This window comes from Nymphaea colorata, chromosome 4 (genome assembly GCF_008831285.2).
Source record: "Nymphaea colorata isolate Beijing-Zhang1983 chromosome 4, ASM883128v2, whole genome shotgun sequence".
Lineage (NCBI taxonomy): Eukaryota > Viridiplantae > Streptophyta > Magnoliopsida > Nymphaeales > Nymphaeaceae > Nymphaea > Nymphaea colorata.
This window is the reverse complement of record NC_045141.1, coordinates 18,805,277-18,818,288: the sequence shown is the minus strand read 5'-3', so window position 1 is coordinate 18,818,288 and position 13,012 is coordinate 18,805,277. Positions and strand designations below refer to the sequence as shown.

The window sequence follows — 13,012 nt, the reverse complement described above, 5'->3', positions numbered from 1 at the left end:
TCGATTTCAACATGTTTTGTTCTGTCGTGAAGAACAGGATTGTTGGCTAAGTTGATTGCAGACTTGTTATCACAGTACATCTTCATAGGTCCTTCAATCTCTATTCCAATGTCAGTCAACAATATCTTCAACCATAATAACTCTGACACTCCCATAGCAATTGCCCTATATTCTGCCTCTGCACTGGATCTAGAGCAAACATCCTGTCTCTTGCTCCTCCATACAACAAGGTTTCCTCCCAAGTAGACACAGTACCCTGTAGTGGATCGTCTGGTATCACCACAACCTGCCCAATCCGCATCAGAGTAGCCCTCGATTTCCACAGTCTCTTGTTTCACATACAGGAGTCCCTTGCCAGGATTTTTCTTCAGGTAGCATAGCACTCTGTCCACAGCCTTCAGATGTGCATCGGTTGGCGCATGCATGAATTGGCTCAAAACATTCACCGCAAAGGTGATATCAGGTCTCGTAAGGGTAAGATAAATTAGCTTCCCAACCAAACGTTGATATCTTCCCTTGTCTTCTTCACAGAGAGGCTCTCCATCTCTAAGACTCAACTTGTGCCCAGTGTCAGAAGGGGTAGGTGTAGGTCTACATCCCAATTTACCAGTTTCTTCCAGCAGATCTAAAGTATATTTCCTTTGGTTTAGTACAAGACCAGTACTAGACCTAGCAACCTCCATACCAAGAAAATACCTTAGCTTGCCAAGATCTTTGAGGTCGAATTCTGTAGCCAGTAACCCTTTTAGCTTGATAATCTCCTCCTCATCATCTCCAGTAACAATCATGTCATCTACGTAGACGAGCAGGATAGTAACTCTGCTCTCCTTCTTCTTCACAAACAGAGTGTGATCTCCATTTCCTTGTTTGTATCCATGACGTAGCATTACTCTTCTCAGTCGTTCAAACCACGCTCTGGGCGATTGCTTAAGGCCATACAGGGCTTTTTTCAGCTTACAACATTTTTCTGGTTCTTCATATCCTGGAGGCATATGCATATATACTTCTTCTTCGAGGTCACCATTTAGGAATGCATTCTTAACATCCAATTGATACATCTTCCATTCCTTCATCACAGCTAGGGATATAACCACCCTCACAGTCTTCATTTTCGCAACAGGAGCAAATGTTTCCAAGTAATCAATTCCATATTTCTGGCTAAACCCCTTGGCCACAAGTCGAGCTTTATATCTTTTAACACTCCCATCTGGTTTGTACTTGATGGTATACACCCATTTGGATCCAACTAAGTGAGCGGCTTCAGGAATCTTCACCACTTCCCATGTCAAGTTTCTTCTTAGGGCATCTATTTCTTCTTTCATTGCATCAGCCCACTTGGAGTCACTTTGAGCTTCAGCGACAGTCCTGGGAATCACAGCCAAAGAAAGAGTAGAAACAAAACACTTGTAATCTTTCCCAAGTCTGGAATAAGAAACAAAATTACCAATGGGGTGTTGAGTACATGACCTGACACCCTTTCTCAGGGCAATGGGAAGATCGTCATTCTTCTTTTCAACCTCATCATGAGTCTCCATGGTCTCCTCGGTAGGACTTGGTTCATCCAGGGAAGGAGTGGCATTGGGATTGGAAGTAGATCTAGCATCACAAGTCATCATCTCTGTCCGAGTACCTCGTCTAGAGTAGAACTGTCCAAACAACTGAGGGCCTTCCTTCTCAATGCTATTGTCACACCTTTCCTCCTTCTCAGGCACATCAATAGTATTAAGTGAGTCTGCTTTCTTGTCGTCCAAAAAATCTATAAACTGAAGTTCCTGTCTCTGAGAATACTCTTCTCTGCCCACAGACTGCTCCCCCTGAAGAGGATTCGCACCAAAGTAAGAGGCATGTTCCAAGAAGGTAACATCTCTCGTAACATAGCCTCGACCAGTAATAGGATCAATACATTTGTATCCTTTTTGCGTAGGGGAGTATCCAACAAAGACACCTTTGATAAACCTAGGATCAAGTTTCTTGACATTTGGACTGTGATCATGGATAAAACATACACAACCAAAAACACGAGGAGGAAGAGGAAATGGTGGACGACTGCCAGGAAGCAACGAGTGGGGAGTCTTACCATTCAAAACACGACTGGGCATGCGGTTAATAAGATAGGCACTAGTAAGAACGGCATCACCCCAATAGTGTTTAGGAAGATTTCTTTGAAACAAAAGAGCCGTGGTGACATTAAGAAGTTGACGATTTTTCCTTTCAGCTACCCCATTTTGAGGGGGGGTATAACTACAGGATGTCTCGTGAACAATCCCCCGTTGTCTAAAAAACTCCTCAACAGGCTGACACATGTACTTACGGGCATTATCGGACCTGAAAGTTTTAACATTCGCACCATACTGGGTATGCACAAGAAGAATAAATGTCTCGATGATTCGAGGAACCTCGCTGCGGTCTTTTAACAAGTATATAAATGTAGCACGAGAGAAATCATCAATGAAAATGATAAAATACTGGAAACCTTGACGGGTATGAATGCCCGAAGGTCCCCATACATCAGAGTGAATCAGGGAAAAAACTTCATTAGCACAACTAGAAGAAAGAGGGTACGAAGCCCTCACATGTTTGGCAAACTGACAAACATCACAAGAAATGGAAGACACATCAAAGGAGGAACACAAGTCTGGAAACAAATGTTTCAAAATCCCAAAAGGTAAATGCCCAAAACGTTCATGCCAGTACATAAAAGACTGAAGACAATCTTCTCTTCTCTTATCTGTCTTGCGGATCGCTGTCAACAGAGCAGTAGCCACACGTATGGGAAGACGATATAATCCATCAGAAGCTAAACCAATCCCAATCCTCTTCTCTGTCACCAAGTCCTGCAAAACACAACGATCGGCAGAGAATATAAGTTCACAATTCAATTCTTTATTTAGTCTACTGACTGATAAGAGATTTAAAGGAAATTGGGGAACATGTAAAGCGCCCTGCACATGAAATTTGTCCAACAAGGACAGAGTGCCTTCGCCTGCCACACAGGTAGAGGAACCATCTGCAAGAGAAACACGTTCCCTTCCCGAGGACAACTTATACTCATGAAACAATTTTGGATTACCTGTCATGTGATGAGTAGCACCACTATCGACAATCCATTCCCCCACAGAAGAGTTATCTTGATTGCCAATAACTGCAAGAGCATGATTAGCTGTAGTTCCCTCTGAGGTCTCAGTCTTGTTGACATCGATCCTGCCCAAATAAGCCCTTAGTTCACGAAGCTGGTCAGCAGAAATGGAGACTTTTTCTCCACTAGAGGCTTGCACCTCAGACATAGGCGTTCTCCCAGTCAAAGATCTCCCTCTGTTTCCCTTCTTTTCTGGATGAAGATCCCAGCAATAATCCACAGTGTGACCTGTCTTCTTGCAGTGAGTGCACCGGCGAAGAGACCTAGATGGGCCGCCAGGACCACGACTCACGAGAGCAGATCTCTCGTTATAGGGCACAAGTTCCCTCTTCCCTTCTTTTGTAACAAGCCTTCTCTGTTCTTCCGCTTCAACACAGGAGTACACATCTTCAATACTGGACACCTCCCCTGAATTCAAAATCTGGCTTCGAACACCTTCAAACTCATCATTTAAACCTGCTAAAAATAGGAACACCCTGTTTTCCCATTCATGAGCAACATAGAGCGCCTGATCATGGGGACAATGCTAAGGAATATCAGAATGATAGTCAAGCTCTTCCCACTTGGCTTTCAAAGCCCCATAGTACTCTGCAACAGACGAGTTCCCTTGTCGAATGCCATAGACTGTCTTCATAACTTGGTAAGTACGAATTGCCGTTTTCTTTTGGCCATACATTTGCTCGAGGACCACCCACATGTCTCTAGCAGTCTTCTTCCGAAGGATAAGGGGCTGAATATCGGCAGAAACGGAGTTGACAATCCAAGTTTTCACTTGATTATCCTCAAGAAACCAAGTATGCCACACATCACTTGTTCTTGCTGGTTCGGGGTTGCTCCCATCAATATAGGCCATGCGACCACGGCCAGCAATCCCCATAGTCATAGCAGGTGACCACGAGAAATAGTTTTCCTTGGTGAGGCGAAGAGTGATGACCTGCATGGGAACATTCTCAGTTCTAAAAGCCCCTATTTCAGTCGGATTGGTGTCGACGGTGGACGAGGAAGAGGCTGCCATAATCACAGACCAGTAGGCAGCAAGGGCAGCAGGAAGCAACAACACAATACAACACCAAAAAAAAAGGACAGAGAGCAGGCAACAGAACCAGGCAAAGCGGCGACCGCCGGAATCAGGCAGTCGGCGCGGCGCTGGGCAGAAATAGACCGCCGGAACCAGGCAGAGCGGCGCGGCGCCAGAAAAAGACACGGCGTTGGGCGGAAAAAGACCGCCGCTGGACAGGTCGTCGTTGGGCAGGCCGACGCTTGGCGGAAGCGGCAGAATCGGGAACGCCGCTGGGCAGGGCGTCGCTGGGCGGAAGCGGCGGAATCCTGAGCGGCGCTGATCAGGGCGTCGCTGGGCCGGTTGTCGCTAGGCGGAGACGGCGGAATCCTGAGCGGCGCTGATCAGGGCAGCGCTGGGCGGAGACGGCGGCGGGACGATAGACGACGCTCGGGCACGGGCGAGACGATGAACAGTGCCGGGCGATTCTCCTCCAACACGGGCAAAAGACAACCAGAAACGCCGGAACTTCACGGCTCTGATACCATGTAGAGATACGAACAAGAAGAAGAGGAAGAGAAAACAATGATCACGATGTAACGTGGAAAACCCTCAACACGAGGGAGAAAAAACCACGAATGAGGAGGAGTTGGTGCCCACTAGCAGCCAGACTCTCTCTCTCTTAAGATTATCATTAACACATAAGGATTAGGGTTACATGACTTAAGTAGAGCCCAAAAACGGGCTACAAGGCGGGTCGGGTATGGATCCGGACCCGAACCACACAATCTATCAACAATCTGTCATCTGGCCATTTTCGCCATTTTCTGATTGTTTTCATGGATACAAAATGACCAAAATATATGTGCAAAAAGAACACGAACATCTTGCGTAAATCAGATTTTATAAGGACTTTATGATAAAGGGTTTTGTTTTCTTGTCTTATAATATCTGATCTAGTCTATCGATTTTCATGATTCTTTAGATCCTTAAAATTTGTTACATTCACATCTCTCTATTCAGTTAGATTTTTTTAAAATTTGCATAAAATGAATGGCTCGCTGAGTGGCATATTTTGGGCTGCGTGATCCAAGGAGCTGCACATGCACATGTAGATGGTTCATCAAATTTTTGCACTACCCAATATAAGCACTTGTATGGGGTGACCTCAAGCGTCTGATCTGTAGATTAGATGATTAAAAAGGGTACTGACTCGGCAACAAGTCAAAGAAGTAACAACTATCTAACTTTATGAGAGATTGTTTACATGAATGGGAAGTTGAGATTAGTTCATTCATATCCAAGGAATATACCCGTACTAGCCAAAAATATCTCACCAAAAGTCTGATATCTAATTTTCTTTTTTCTTTTGTATCAACAAAAATTTTCTGTTTTATTATTAAATGAATGCTGGCAATAGGGAGTGTGGAATATTTTTGCTAGTAGAGTCAAGATTTTTACCTGATCTTTTTGTTAATTGAGGGGAAGTTTCTGGAATTACCATGTTGTTGTTGAGAACTTGAAACATGTTATTTAATGGTAACTTTTAGTTAATATTTTTTTGCTTACATCGTTTAATTTGCTATTGTATTTTTTGGTTAGAGCATTAGCAGTATTATTGTTCGGACTCTATTGTGTTGTTATGCATGTAATATCTGCAGTATTCTAGATTCTGGTAAGAATGTTGAATTCAATTGTATTTCATTTCATTTGATGTATATCTTTTAGTTCCTATATACATATGCTTTTTGTTGTTCTATTCACTAAACAATACCTCATCTGTATTTTCATATTGTTCTTTTAACAGAACCATTTGTTATTATCATGTCTTTTGGATTCCTGAGAAACATTTTACATCTGATATTTTTCATGCTCTCATGTTTCTCCGCTTTCGTGCATTTTACATCTGAAGAATATTAAATCTGTTTTTCCTAATGATATACACCTATTACCTATGCCTTGTCTGTAAGTTGATGAGCATATAAGTGCTTAACATGAAGGTGATGCTGCATGCACAAATTAAACATGTGCCGGTATGGTGTTAGTCAAACTAGATATGTTTGAATGATGCAGCCTAGAGGTGCGTTTTCCTGCCAGAATTGAGCAGGGATTATTATGTGTGGACCACTTAGTAGGTCAAGTATTATTTAGAACTATCTAATATTTATCCTGTGCTCCTTAAATGGTTTAAGCATTAATAAATGTTGAAACTTGGCATAAGTACTCATCGGGGCCTCTTGTTACTGGGATTGAATCTCATACATAATATCCAAATCTTATTGAAGGGTTATGTACGATTCGTTTTGTTCCACTAGAGTGTATCACAATGTGCATTAAAAGAGATTGTATGTATCTAGCGGCTAATACGAACTGGAGAGTTCTTTTCAGCTGGTTATTTTTATCCTATCTCTGAGTATGAGAGCTCAGAGCTTGGACTCTGATACATAGAAGTCTATCATGGGAAAATAAAATACCTAATCCACTGTCCATTTAGTACACGTAATTTCTCATTTATTTCCTCTATCTGTGATTAAGTCCCTCTCCCTCCAGAATTCACTCGATCGCCCTTCATTTTTTCGTCTTCTTTGATCTAGTTACAAGGATCCAGAATAGAACTTTGGATTAGTCTTGCTGCCCTTGAATTTGAAGTCTTATTAAGGATCAATATGTGATATCCAAAAATTACTTCTTTAAATAGAAGATGACGCCTATTTCTTTTCAGATCACTATGTTTGCTTTTATTTATCCCCTGGTTTGTCCTTATACCTTGTCTTATTTTTGTGGATGAGCTTTGTTGGAGTTTTCCACTATTCACTATTCAGCTGTATCTAGAAGTTATAATCCGGCTTACATCTTAAATTTCCATTTTTCTCCTCAGTACCTCATCCAAGTTTTTGTTGATTTAATCCATTTTCTGCCTCCATCTGGAGCCAAGTAGTGCTGGGATACATTTTTTATTTTTGCTTGGAGTCCAATTTCATGTTTATTCACGTATGGTTCTTTAACTGTTCCTGCTGATGATTGAGTTAAAGGCCATTCATGTTTTAATTTTAAAATCCAAGGTCTGGCATGTGCATGATCTTATGTTCCAAAATTGAGAAGTGTTGTTTATAGCCTCTTCGACTTGTCTTATATGTTGATTAAGTCCAGGGAATATCCTAGCCATATTGAGACATTTTGCAATAAGTTATGCATCACAGTAACCATTACGACCTTATTAAAAGATAAGCTCTTTGAGGGGTTTTGGTCTTTCCCTTTCCATTTATTTTCAACTCAAAATTTAAACTCAATCTGAAAGCTTATGCTTCATGTTTCACGAACTTCATTTCATGGAGTAGAATATGCTGCATTAGTGTGAAGATTTTATAACATTAATAAGATGCTAAATTTGCAAGATGGAGCATTACTTGGAGGCAGCTTGTGGATTCCTTCATCTTCCTTCGTCTTAGTGGCTGCCCTAACTTTCTTCTTTGTATCTTAGGTAATTTCTTGCAAGTGATCTGTGCACAATTAAAATTTAAGATCCATTTCCTTCTTAAGAGAACTAATCACACCTGCACCAATCTTTGGTTAAGTTCCCTCCAGTTGCTTCATAAGAGATGCATGACATATGAAAAACTGTAGGGTATCTAGCTGCCCTTCATGATCTTCCTGCATTTTGGCATTAGGAAGATGCATCTTGGATGTCTAATATAGGGTTCTTCCGTGATCCCAGTTGTCCTCACTTAGTACAAAGCATGGCTATGATCAGAGGTGGTTCTGGCATGTTGAATCAGCTGATGGCGTTCTTCCGTAAGTTTCAGCCTTTGTTCATCACTCCAGTTTAGGTACTCCTGCTGAGATCTAATGTATCTGAAAGTGTTGGTAGGGCCTTCAATAATGGAAGCTGGGAACACCTGTGGTTGCAGGGAAACTTCAATATCAAAGTAGAAGCTTGCACAGGAGTTGCAGGCAACTACTTGACATATAGGGCAGCTAAGGCGAGCACGTTTGATTGCTATTTTTGGGCAACAAACGCATTTGCTATTGTCGACCTCTTGATAGAACTGCCACTTGTGCTGGCATACCATTTGTTCGTATGGCAGCATGACCGTTGGGCGCCAGTTATTTGGATCTGCTCTGGCCTTTGCTTGTCCCAATGGCTGAATCCTAGGGCCATAGTGATATTCATTTAAGAATGGCAGAATCTGCTTCATGTCTGTACACTGTAGTTGATCCAGGTCGCGCATTGCCTGATCTTGAGTGTACGTGGTGCCCTGTGCAGGGTCTTCTAGAGAGAAAACGAGCCGGATTTGAGACAGGATATTGTTAGTTCCTTCCCGGCCGTCAGCTCCTGCTAGCATGTCTTTGTACTCAGTTTGGTACTGCATGCGCCATGTTTCCCATGCTAGTCTTTCATCTTCTCCAAGCAGGTTTTCGATAAATTCCATTTTGGCCTGCGTGTCGGAGAATGTTTTATCGGCGCAAAGATTGCGGGTGATTGCAGCCCACCGCGCAAATACTTCTTGGAATTTGCCGACATTATATGGTGCCACAAAGATGACTCCTGTATCTTTGTGTGCAGAGGGAAGATCGAAGTTCTCATTGTAGTCTTTCCCTCGGAATTTGATTGGTCCCTTTCTTGAGCCAGTTTCGAAATATGGCTCTGGTTTGATGGGCTGGTTTGCACCAGTCGCTGGAGGATAACCAGGCATATTCATTCTTGCTTCTCTGGTTGCTGGTACTAGGGACGCTGGGTTGTACGAGGAGGTCACCGAGGATGAAGCCAGGAGTGCTTCTTGAAGTGGTTTGAGAGATGGGTAATCCATCTCTGGTTCCTCCTTTCTAAGGACGCAGAGGTGTTCTTTCTTTTCAGCAAACGGGTTTATGAACCCAGTTTCCTCTGTGTCGCTTTCATCAAAGATGGGGGCTGGTTCAGTCCAGGGTTCTCCCCATGTCAATAAATATTCTAGTTCCTCATCTTCCTCTGAGGAACTGTCTTCTTGCACAAGGACAGCAAGGAATTCCTGTCCTTCTTCTGCATCAGCTACGGGATCTGGTTGTTGCTCATAATTGCTGAAACGCAGGGATATCCGTCCATCCTGCAGTTGTCGGGAGGACATGGATCTTGGGACGACTGGAATGATGACTGAGGAATTTGTGATTTCCCAGTCTAGGCCTTGCAAGCCTTCCGTTGTTCTTCTTCGTCCAGGTAACGCTGTGACGCCATGGCTAGCCAAATAGTCTGTTACGTGACTTATTTGGTATGCAAATGCCATGTTAGGGGTATTTGATAGGCGTCCGATCAAACCCCGTGTGATGATGAGGTTGGCCTCACCATTTCTCCAGGTGGTGTAACCCCTGGTTCTGATAGAGACTTGGAAGTGGCGATAGAAATCTCCTATCGTCATTATAGTGTCTGGAACTATAAAGGAGATCTGTGATCCTCTTGATAGATCTACTTCCATGGTGGCAAATATCTGTCTGTCATCCTGCCACCTGGTGTCTCTGAAGACGATGAGGGCTTGAGTTCCCTCATCCTGTCGGTGAAGGATCTGGATCCTCACCTGTGCAAGCCCTATGTGTACAAAGCGGAAATTGCTTTGTTGCAGTAATCTGTAGCTGTCGGGCTGGATGAAAGGCCGGTCTGTCTGTTGTCCGTCGAGAACAGATAGGGCCTCTTCGGAGAGATGCTGATAGACTCTGTGTTGATCTGAGTCTCTCCGTGAGCTGTACAGAACTTCTGCGGGCACCATGGTTGCTCGATCTCGTAATGTCCGCTGGAGTTCGTTTTCAGGGGAAAGGTGTTGCTCAAGCACTTCCCTGTGTATTTGGCGTCCAAACAGCCTGTTGACGCCTCTTCGGAGGTTGTGCCTCCGTCTTTGATCCTGTCGGTAGGATCGAATCTGATCATCAAATTCCGTTGTGGTATTTGATGCAGATGTGGATGCAGTCGTGGTTATGGAGGGTCGGCCGCCTCTGGTTGATGCCATCTTATGCCTTTAATTTCTTATTCTCTTTGTCGAGAATATCGTAGGGGTCGATGAACACCTTGAGTTTGCCTGTAGGCTGTGCTGTAGGGGTGCCGAGGGATAAGCTTTTCAGCTTTCCTGTAATTTCCTCCAGAAGAGAATCCTCTTTTGATTCAGTCGTCTTGACTGCTTGCAGATCAGTTCTTAGTGCTGCAATATCACTGGACAGTTGGGTAATTTGGGCCTCAAGTCTGGAAAGTTACTTGGATAGGTCCGACTCTTGAGCTAGGAGGGCAAAGGTAGAGTTGTTTTGTTTTAACAGAATGGTAAGTGTTCTCAGGATATCCTGACTAATATTACCAGTTGACACTAAGGTTGCCGGAGAAACGTAGGCAAGAGCTGGTGGGTCAATCTCGTGCGTAGATTGAAGAGCCTGTTTTATCCTTTTATCTGCTAAAAGGGCTACATGAATCCTCTCACTGGACATAAGAACAGTTCCCCTGTTGCTGGAGCTAATCAACAGAAAATGCTCATATTACTGCACGTTTGTGGACTTACTGCCCCTCTTTGTGTCTTACACCACTTGTGGAGTAATCCTTTTGCGATTTCTGATGAAAATCTCACAACGACGAAGGAAACAGAACTTTCTGACCAGAGAAATTCATCACCATAACTTCTCCTAACAAATAATCGTATATCACAGGAACTAGAAGTCTAAGCGTTTGATTTCTTCAAACAAAGCTCTGATACCATGGAAAATGCGATGGGGTGCGGAAAAAATGCAGGAGCAGAATCGGGAAAAGCTGACGCGGTGGTCAGACAATTTCTCTTATAGAAGAAAACTTAAATACAGCAGAGATACTTAGAACACAAAAACACTTACAAACTAGGACCTTGGACTGAGACTGAAAGACCTTTGGCACTTGAGAAGAACTGAGGATCAAGTCTGGAAAGTTGCTTGGATAGGTCCGACTCTTGAGCTAGGAGGGCAAAGGTTGAGTTGTTTTGTTTTAACAGAATGGTAAGTGTTCTCAGGATATCCTGACTAACATTACCAGTTGACACTAAGGTTGCCGGAGAAACGTAGGCAAGAGCTGGTGGGTCAATCTCGTGCGTAGATTGAAGAGCCTGTTTTATCCTTTTATCTGCTAAAAGGGCTACAGGAATCCTCTCACTGGACATAAGAACAGTTCCCCTGTTGCTGGAGCTAATCAACAGAAAATGCTCATATTACTGCACGTTTGTGGATTTACTGCCCCTCTTTGGGTCTTACACCACTTGTGGAGTAATCCTTTTGCGATTTCTGATGAAAATCTCACAACGACGAAGGAAACAGAACTTTCTGACCAGAGAAATTCATCACCATAACTTCTCCTAACAAATAATCGTATATCACAGGAACTAGAAGTCTAAGCGTTTGATTTCTTCAAACAAAGCTCTGATACCATGGAAAATGCGATGGGGTGTGGAAGAAATGCAGGAGCAGAATCGGGAAAAGCTGACGCGGTGGTCAGACAATTTCTCTTATAGAAGAAAACTTAAATACAGCAGAGATACTTAGAACACAAAAACACTTACAAACTAGGACCTTGGACTGAGACTGAAAGACCTTTGGCACTTGAAAAGAACTGAGGATCCGTGATGAGGCTTGTCGCTCTGAGGTATGATTTCATGGCAGAGGTCTGCTTTTATAGGACTCTAAGCTGGTAACCGGGCAGACCGGTTACTTGACCGAACAAAGAAGTTACCTCAATAATTGAGGTAGCCGACGCTAGACGACAAAACAGAATTATTGCTTTGTGACGTCATGGCATGCGTCATCGTGGGTGACGTCATTGCATGCGTCAGGGGTACAATTATTGGTGAATGACGCCATTGTATGCGTCATTATTACATTTAATTATAGTCTCCCAAAAGTATGACGTAATCCTCGCAGGATACGTTGGACTGCAGCCCGGAGACCAGGTAGGCGTCGAACCCAGTTCGAGATTGGTCCTACGTAATAGGACCAGTGTTCGTTCCGCTCTGAAGCTTGGACCATGGATCTGAGTTTAGCTTCTTCAATTTGGATGATGGCATCGAAATCTCTGAGCAGTCGGTTGTGAAGTTCTTGCTCGAGCCTGAAGAGCTCTGAGTCAAGATGATGCCTGTTGGAGAGATCCATTCCTCGCGGGACACTGAAGCGCTGGAGGAGGAGTTGCTGGTATCTGTTAGCCAGCATTGAACTTGGTTGCATAAATCTTGGGCAACCTTCATCTGGAGAGGATCCTGGTGATGAGGATCTTCGCGCCATTCCTGTAAAAACAAAATAAATTTGTTAACTATATTTTCTTCCTGAGGGGGAAGTACCCTTTGTACAATGTAGCAGACCATCCGGGAGAGAGTGTCTGCTATAGTATTTTCCTTCCCATCTATGTGTTCAAATTTCACAGGGATCCCGAGCCCTGTGATGAAGTCTACAAATGAGATCCATCTAACCCTAGATGGCTTGTTGACACTAGACTTGTTGAAGAAGGATATGATGGCTTGACAGTCTGTTCTAACAAGGAGGCCATCAGACTCCAAGTAGTATAGCTTGAGGCTCTCGAGTGAGTTCATCACCGCATGAATTTCAGCATCTATCGATGACTTTGGTGGTGAGAACTTGCCGCTGGCATATGCGCAGGGCTTTTCCATTGATCTGGGGTCATTTCTTTTGGGTTTCCATTTGATGACCCCTCCCCATCCATCCATACATCCGTCTGTTTCGAGGACTAAGGCACAGTCCTTGGGGGGGATAGATAGTGGTGGCAGGTTTTGAATCAGATGCTTGATCTGATTGACTAGAATCCAGTCCTGCCTGTTCATGCGTCTTTCCCCAGTTGGACTTGTTTTTGCATACAGGGGAGAAAGAAGCTTCCCAAGATTTGGGATGAAGTGACGGGCATA

At 43.6% G+C, this 13,012-nt stretch overlaps 1 protein-coding gene across 1 annotated transcript in view; it reads left to right on the top strand.

Moving 5' to 3' along the window:
• The window catches only part of LOC116252790 (cyclin-dependent kinase D-2-like), a 42,861-nt gene that overhangs the window by 18,149 nt on the left and 11,700 nt on the right, over positions 1-13,012 (top strand). The window lies entirely within an intron of this gene.